The sequence below is a fragment of the Alligator sinensis genome, unplaced genomic scaffold, assembly GCF_000455745.1.
Source record: "Alligator sinensis unplaced genomic scaffold, ASM45574v1 scaffold546_1, whole genome shotgun sequence".
Lineage (NCBI taxonomy): Eukaryota > Metazoa > Chordata > Crocodylia > Alligatoridae > Alligator > Alligator sinensis.
Window position 1 is genome coordinate 2,320,723 of NW_005842061.1, and position 9,050 is coordinate 2,329,772.

Below are 9,050 nucleotides of genomic sequence, written 5' to 3' on the forward strand. Positions count from 1 at the left end.
CTGGCTACATTAGCTAGCTACTGTGTATTGAGCTGGTCCCTGAGTGAATCATGATTGATTGGTAACTGGTAATACAGTAGCTTAGCAGCCAGGCCTGCAGTAGTTCCCCCTCCCACCCCAAGACAGACACAGTTGCACAAGCACCCATGTCACGAGTTGTTTTGCCTGTCAGCAGCCTGAGGTGCAGGGTCTCAGAACCCAGAAGCCCTGCACCTATCTCCTTGACAGCTGGCAGGCTTCATGGCCACAGCAGGGACCACCATCCCTGCAGCGCCTTAACACACACAGTGTCACCTATGTCACGAGTTTTGCTTGACCGCAGCTTGAGGTGCAGTTTCCCCCAAACCCCTGAACTTATCTCCTTGAAACTTGGCAGGCTTTGTGGCCTCAGCAGGAGCTACCATCCCTGCAGTTTTCAGCCCGCTGTGTTGTAACACATAGACATGACACAAGTTTTGCTTTCAAGAATTTGGGGTGCAGTTTCCCCCAAACTCCTGCACCGATCTTCTTGAAACTTGGCAGGCGTCACGCTCTCAGCAGAGGCTACCACCCCTGCAAGTTTCATCCATATCAGACAAAAAACAACAAAGTTATAGATATTTTATTGATTCCCCATTATACCCTATGGCTGGATCTCCGAAGCAGCTCCGAAGCGTTTTGGAAGCTCCAAACTACTTCAGAAAGCCTAACGAAGCCAGTGCTTCGATCCAGACATGCCAAAGCGTCCGAAGCTTCTCTGGATCCAAAGCACAGTCCGAAGCCTCGCACAGCTCTACAACTCATTCAACTACTGAAAGCAAGGTAAACAGAGGGCCTTGTTAAACTTCACCTATCAGGTTTTTGCAGCTCCCAGGTTGTTAATGAATTTGAAGCAGCTACACTTCAGGCCAGCAGGGGCCTGGAGGAGTGAAATGTAAGAATCCCTCCCCCTCCTATTCTGGGCTTCCACCTGCCCTCTGGGCCTCCCCCAGTGTCCCCTTCCCTCAACTACATTCTCTGGGGAAGGGTTAATCTGCCTACCCAGCCACTCCCTTTGCCGGGCAGCTGCTGTTCTGACCCAAGGAACAGCAGCTGCTGTGGTGCCACTGCCTGGCAGGCAGATTAACCCCTTCCTGCCTACTCCCCTGGGACAGATAGCATGGGTGGATGGGTGGGAAGGTAGAGGAGGGAACAGTGAGAGGAGAATCCATATGAAAATCTTGAACCAGTTTACCTAGCATTATGACCTAAAATTATTTAATTAAAGGGGATGTAGAAAGTGATATGGACTTACCACAGGCTTGAATTTACTAAAGTGATTAGGAATCAATTTTAGCAAAACCTAAAATAAGTTGCTCTTAAATCAAATTGGTTTAACAACATTGGTTTAAAAGACAATTGTAAGTAACCAGTGCAATGAATAGACAAAAGCCTAAAATTAATTACATAAAAGAACAATTCTTCCACTGACATGCATACAGCTAGGGATGTGGCTTTAACATGGCAAAGGAAGAACCGATCATCTATTTATACAGATTCCCTTTTTCCATTGTTTCTTCTAATTCTACCAACCTTTCACAGGTTATGTTCAAAGGTGATAAGCCCCACATTTTTATATCAGGGCAGATGGCAGACTGAGCACCTGACAGTCTAAACAAGAGTCTTGCCATTAAACCCTGAAACAGCTTAGCCAAGCTGCAGACAATCCAACTTCCTCCCCTTCCCCACAGTTTATACTCAGCTCGCTGCAGGAGGAGCTGCTTTTAGGGTTGCGGTGGTACTCAAACTGCAGTTGGCTGGACTTGGAGGCACTCTTGTAGAATTAGCCAAAAAGTGAGTTGAGCCTTCCCTCTTTCCTTTTTTGACCTTTAAAAGTCCTTTCTTTGTTATCCTACTGAATTAAAAACATCAATTCCACTGTCCTAAGCAACTAGTGACAGTACAGGGGTTTTGTACCATAAAGAATTTCCCTGTGGCATCTTAACCATACCGCTTGAACAAGAACCCATCCCAGGAAGGACTGAGCAACTCTTGAAATAGTGAGCATTGAGGCAATGGGAGTGCATGGCTAAGGTTTAAAGGGGTCCCACCCACCCCCGCATATAGAGTTTTGTACTTTAATGTGCACTCTCTTACTTTACTTGTTGAGAACACTGTATGGCCACAAACACTATTAAAGTTTCAAAGGAGGTAAGCAGCTAAGGAAACAGAAGTCCTGGTGGTGATAATATGGGGGTTCGTTCATTCATTTAAATGGAACAGGAGATGAATATGTTGGCCAGTTCTATTATCAACCACCTATCTATATTCATGTAGTGCATTTCTGGCTCTTAATTAATCATCCGCAGTCCCATTTAAAACCAATGGGCAGAAATGATCCAAAGCACATATAAGAAAACACAGACAATAACACAGCCAGGACCATGGGGAAAACATCATGGTTCATCATTATTAAATTAGAAACCGTTGAAAAAGTTATATTGGAGTACATTGAGATAGAAAACATCATTGCACATAAAAGGCAGATGACCTGAAGCTTAAGTTACAGGTATGGAACAAAAGTTAAGTATTTGTTCTCATCCCAGCATGTACAGATACTTGGTGTTCTCTGATGTTTTCGAAAGTGGTCTCTCATGGCAGTGGTGTGCGTACACATGTCAGTGTCCATCCCCTTTAGTACTTGAATCCTTGGTCATGCCAAGGAAAGTTTACTGAAGAGGAAGCCTCTTTCCCCTTCTAGAGACCCCCCCCCTACCGCCAACACACACTTCTCCAAATAGACTGATGGCAGAAGTATCTGGAAAAAGCGATTAAAAAAGAGTCTATGCCTCCCCTTTTGCAGAATTCACACCTTAACCATTTGTTCACTTTAGGAGGGTGGGGGAAAATCAGATTATGATGATTTTGAGGTTTAAACACATGTATTGCAGTCAATGTTCCCTCTAAGGTGTAGCGATCCGTGAGTGTGCCACTTCAGTCCTGCCTCTTAAGAGGGAACCTTGATTGCTACACCTTAGAGGGAACATTGCTGGTGAGCATCTCAAACCCACCAGTCTTCCCTCCCTCCTGTTTCCGCACCAAAGCTGAGAACCTTCCCCTTGCCCTGAACCAAGTCTTTTCTGCTCAGTGGCTCCAGTTCTTCCCCTAACGATGAGATTCCTCTTCATCTTAAAGTTCAATCCTTCCTTTAAATCCTGAGCCTCAGTCCTGCCCTGCAATCCCATGCCCTCCGAGACTTCCTTGGCCTGCACAGTACTTCTCAGCTGTTTGTTAATGGAAAGAACAGCCAAATCCCCTTTGTGTGAGGGTGAAGCCAACAGGGCTCAGGGCGAAGCTCACCCGAAGGGGCTGGGGAACGGAGCAGTTCCCCGGAGCCAGAGGATCCCACGCTGTGCCTGGCTCTGCCGCAGCCCCAGCCCCCACCTTGCCTTGGGGGCTGCTCCGGCTGGGGCTGTACTGTCCCTCCCCATGGGGATGCCAGCGCGGTGAGGAGCGGAGCAGGCCCCGCTCAGCTGAGCATTAAGTGTACTGAGTGCAAGGGGCGGTGCCCAAAGTTTCTGGGAAGCCGCAGCCCTGTTCCTCTCCAGTAAGGTCCTCAGCACCAGGGGCAACTGTCCCCAGCCACAGCTGGCAGCAAAGCTCCTCTGCAGCCCTGGGGGAGGCCCAGTTCCTCCAGCTGTGGGAACAATTCCCACAGTGCAGTTATTGTGCGGCAATGTTTTTTATTGTGCACAGCTTAGAGGGAACCATGATTGCAGTTCTGTTTTCTCAGGCTGTTTGGACAATTGCCTTGTTTAGCTGACAATTACCAACTTTCTAAATTACTGCCCCCAAGATAAGTAGCCTCTTTAAAACACAGACGCCAGAAAAATCCAGCAGACCATCCTACAATCTAATCTGATCAAAGATTGGAATAGGGTTAAACTATCAAATCATTTAATTTTAAAAGACAAGAACATTTGTAAACAGCTGGAAAAAGTCTCTACAAGAAGTCAAATTCTACTTGATCAGCTTCCCTCCCATCAGGCAAATACAACAGTGTTTAGGGTCTTTGTCTTGTCTATAAATTACAATGGTAACCAGAGGAGGAAATTCAGGGATTCATTGTTAAAATCTTGCCACCAAAATTTAAGAGTGCAAGGAAGAGGAAGAATCCCATCTTGCCTAAGTGTGGGACTAGCCCCATGGTGGAGCTTGCATCACCTATGGAGATCTTGAATCATTTCCTCTTGGGCCTTCACCCAGCTGCTTACTTGTGCTCCTGGATTGCTTCAGGTATGTTAAAAGCTGTTCTTGGGCTTCAAAACGGAGTCCTGTGGATTTCCCCTTGGTCATAGAAATAGAATTAAGTGTGGGACAGGGAGAGAGGAAGGAATTCTAAGGGATTTGTCAAAGATGTAGAGAAATAATTTGAGGGGGGAAATACTTAATTGGGGTTTTAGATGGAAGCATCTTCAAGCTTATCCTAGTGCCTTCCCCCTAAAAAAAAGGGCTTTGCTATCTGCTGTGTCCCCAAGAGAGGGCACTAGTAGTTAGCCTGTTCCCACACAAAATGCTTTAAATTGTTGTCTTGGACTCAGCTGATTATTACTAACTAAATCTCACATACTTGTATAATATTAACCACCTGGGTTGAGATTTTCTAAATAGAAGATTCAGGCATACATCTGCCTTTACCAATAATGGATGGCATATCCAGATTCTGACAGGTCTGATCCACAACCCACTAAATATTACAGAATGATTTCCATTGATTTAAATGGGCTTTTAATCCAACTCCCTTCACCTTTGAAAATTTCCACCTTTGCTTCTAAATCAAATTGATAAAAACATAACCAAACAAAAGGCTGCCTCATGCTTTAGATTCAGCCACAGTGGAATTCTGGTAAGCAATTTACTTCTTGACCATTAGTTATGTTTAAAAAACAAACAAACAAACAAACAAAAAAAACACATTACTATTTCCATCCCCCTTATTGAAAATTATTTACATAGCAATTGGTAGAGAGCTGGTTTTCATTATCTATTACTTTAAGGTTATCAGTTCTGTTTCTATATAGCTTTCAGGTCTGTTTTGGGACCTAAACACTTCTGCCATTTTGCCCAGGACATATCTTCAAAAACCTGTATTTTGCTTGAACACAGTAAAACATTCTCTGTTCTTTTATAACCCAGGATGCGAGTCTTGCCAAACAAAATTAGATCTTACCTTCTTAATCTGATCTTCTTTTAGTTTTGTAAAATAAAAGGCAACTAAATGTACAGCAAACATCTTCTTGAAGCGTATTGATGTCTCAGTAGTCCCAGTGCTCAGTCTGCAGTGAATAATTAATTCTAAAGTAGCAGATTTTATTCAGGAAGTGAGAGCTAAATCAAACTTCAACCAAGCAATTTCCCCCAAAGTGAGATGTTAAAAAGAGTTCCCAGGAAATCAAATCCAGGACTAAATCCATTCAGTTAGTCTAGTTCAATGATTAAGCTTCAGTATCTCTATCTACACCCCTCCAATCCCTCCCCTTTCCCTGATACACACTTTATTGTCTAAAAGGGAGCATCTGGCTAGCTGCCAAGATGGCAGGGCAAAAAAAAAAAAAAAAAAAAAGAAAAAGAAAAAAAGAAATGATTTACTGGCTCACTTAGGAATTTTTACCATTTAACAATCCAGTCACTACATAACGTTCTTTGCTTAACTCGTACCAATATAGCCAGCATTTGACACACTTCATGGAAAAGAGTATATGACAAACACAACTTTAGAAGATTACACAGAGCCTTTGGAACTGCGGACGGTTGTTTCCTTTGCTTAGCATCCCGGGTTTTCAGACAAATTCTTCAACAAGCTCAAGTCCAATCGACTATGAATCTATTACACACAGGACACTTCTCCCTCAATCCTTACCCTTACCCTAGCACAATGAGGCTTTCCCCCAGGCTATGATTTCCACAATTCCCAATGCAGAGCAGCCTTGAACAGACTATTTTCCTTTGGTCTATGCTGGAAACAAATTTTAAGACCAACCTACATCCTTAGAGTTGCAGAGCCGAGGAGAAAAATTAACCCCTATTTAGCAGTTTCACTATTAGACTCAGACGTATTCTGGGTTACAAATTCCATTGTAACTAGCAGAGGACAACACTGATAGAGAGGACAACACTCACCTTTTAACTTCATCAGAGGTATTTGACCTTATACAGCTTTTGATAATTTCTAGGTCAAATGCACAAAAACAAGTGGATCAACTCCTTACCCAGTTTACCATGTTATTTGAGTCACAACCATGGCTGGCCAGTTAAATAGAAAGCATCACTTTTTAAGCTCTATTAATCTTTGATCAAGAGTTCACTGTGCCTAATACAGTAGGTTCAGTTTTCATTCTTTCTTCGGGAATTTAAATAGATGCCACCAGTAAAAGGTCTCAAAGAGCTAACTGAGTTACCAAGTAGATGATGAGTTTTGCTAATCAAGTGACATGTTACTTACTTCAGTCACTTAGGTAATTAGAGCATTCTTACTTCAGATTGGTAGGAAGGAGGGAAGGGTGGTGGGGAAGCCAAAACAGTGAAATACTCCCATTTCTATGAAATCTTTTTGTCAAAACAGTGGTGGCTTGATTTTCATACACACTAGGGCCTTTTCATGCCAGTCTGCACTGAAAAGTGATGCAAGTGCAAATGGCAATCAATCAAGTGATGCAAGTGCAAATGGCAATCAAGGTCAAAATTACCTTCAATTACCTGTACCTGGTTTTCCCAATAGAGACATTTAACCCAAACACAAGGCAATTACAACCCCTTCTCCTGACCTTTGCTTTGTCAAACAAGCCTTCAAAATTACCAAGTGTCATTTTATGGCTCTCCTCTAATGCTCCCTTTGCAGTCCCATTACAGGGGAGGGGATGGAAGTATTCCAAACAGGGCTCAGCAAAGCTGTGAGCTGGTTTGTACAGTGGTTTTACATTTCCAATGCTTAGGCAATACCCTAGAGAGGATACAAAAGTGGTGCTCGATCTGTCAAAATACTGGTAATGATAACATATAGTGTAGTTGCATCTTTCACCTCTAAGAAACCGATTGGGGACAATCTACTCTGAGCTTTTATGGATAGGTCGGAATTTTAATCTGAATAATAATAGACAGAGCTGTTACATCACCTCTTTCAAGGAGTATACCATTTGCCATCTGCTGCTCCCAAGAAGATCCTTGGGGCAAGGCTTGTGCTGGAAGGAGGCCCAGTGCTTGGAGGATACCCAATACACACTTCCTTTACCCCCAAATGTGGCAAAGGGTCCATCCTTTGGTGTCACTGCAGCACTTCAATGCCTTCACCGAGACATCTTCCCCCATTCTCTCCCAGGGAGACGTCACCCCACAATAGGGAAATTATTTCAAATTGAGTACACCATGAAAACCTAGGCCTTTCTCAATCGCTTGGTACCCTTAAAATATTGCATATATAGGATTCTTGTAGCTATTATGCCAAGTACTAAGTAAGGGTACTATAACCTGGGCAAGGACTGAGGATATTGTTCTTGTCCTGAACAACTTGCAGTCTAAAGCCCCGGGCCTACCATCACAGCACTCCACAAACGCAGGGGTCTGCCTCTCTTGATCCAGAGCATGGGCTGAGTTGGTTAGTAATACACTCCAAACATTTTGATTTGCTAACAAATAATTCTCCAAAAATTCATTTCCTCAAAACTGCTCCTGGGCACCAAAGTTCTCTTGAATTTTCAAATCAAATTTCACTTGATGTTTTTCAGCTAATCATTTGGCATCCTTACTTTGATAATCTGTGGTATAAAAAAATTCGTCCCTTTCTCACCCAGAGCATATCTCCAAAGCACCTTAGGACAGTGAGCTCAAAATTAGTGAAATAAATTTAATCTCCTTAATTTGCTAAATCTAATGGAAAAGAAAGTTGTTTAGATTTAGGAGACAAAAGTAGGGTTTCCCCTGATGTTGTCTTACCAGAAATTGCATTCTCTTCCAATTCCTTAATTTCTTTAATTTGTAGAAACTAGTTCAACATAATGCCCTGCTCATATCCACTTCTTAAAGTAGACAAAGTGAGCTTTGGTAGTTTAGCTAATCAACTCAGCTCCCATGGAAACAGTCTACTCTCAGCTTCAAGATTCCAGAGCCTTAGCTGAATGTCAGAGCTGGACAATAACAGAAAACAGTTTATTTCCCTAATATCAACTGCTTTGCTTCACAGATCTAATTCACTGAAGGGGATGACACACATAGATGAAATACATGTTGTCATACAAGAGACGCATTAGTAAGAATTTGTGAACCTTGATATTGCCTAAGATTCTTTTTAGAAATAAGCAGCATCAGGTTATGAGATCTGGTGAAATACAGATTTATATTTTCAAAGAAACTGAGTATACTAAAAAGCTGGAGCCCCTTTCCAAGCAGGAGATGCACTATCGGTCAGTGTTTAAAAGGGATGAAGATTGTACAGAACCAACCTCTTTAGGAAGGGAAAAAGCACACTGGTTTGGAGAAAAGTGCCTTCATGGACAGAGCTGCTGAAGTGGCTCTTTCAGCTGACAATTTACATTTTTGTCAGGGAGCCAGCATTTTCCCATTTAAAGCACCAGCTGAAATGAGTGCTGAGCTTTCACAACACAGGAACACACAGAACAAGCCCCATACACAAAATCATGACAGACCACTGAGAATTACCTTCCTGGGGTTTATCTGCAAGGAGCATGTAAAAATGTGAGGCTAGCATACCTTTGCACCATATCAGTTTTGATCAAACCATGTTGAAGCCAATTTGTCAGCGACATTAATTAGAACTAATGGCAGCAACACCATTAGCTCAGAAGAAAAGAAAACTTTTATGAAAGAAAGTCAGCCTAGAAATGCCTGAGTAAACGTCAGCGCTCTTACAACAGTTACTATGGCATCACTATGGGAACAAGCAATGAATTAAGCTGAAGTGCTAATCTCAGCAAAATACAAAAAGAATGCTCATAGTTACTTAACTTTCTTACCGAAAGGTCTTTTGCTCAAAATACAAGAATCTGGTTTATACCCACTAAGCACCCCACCTAACTCTT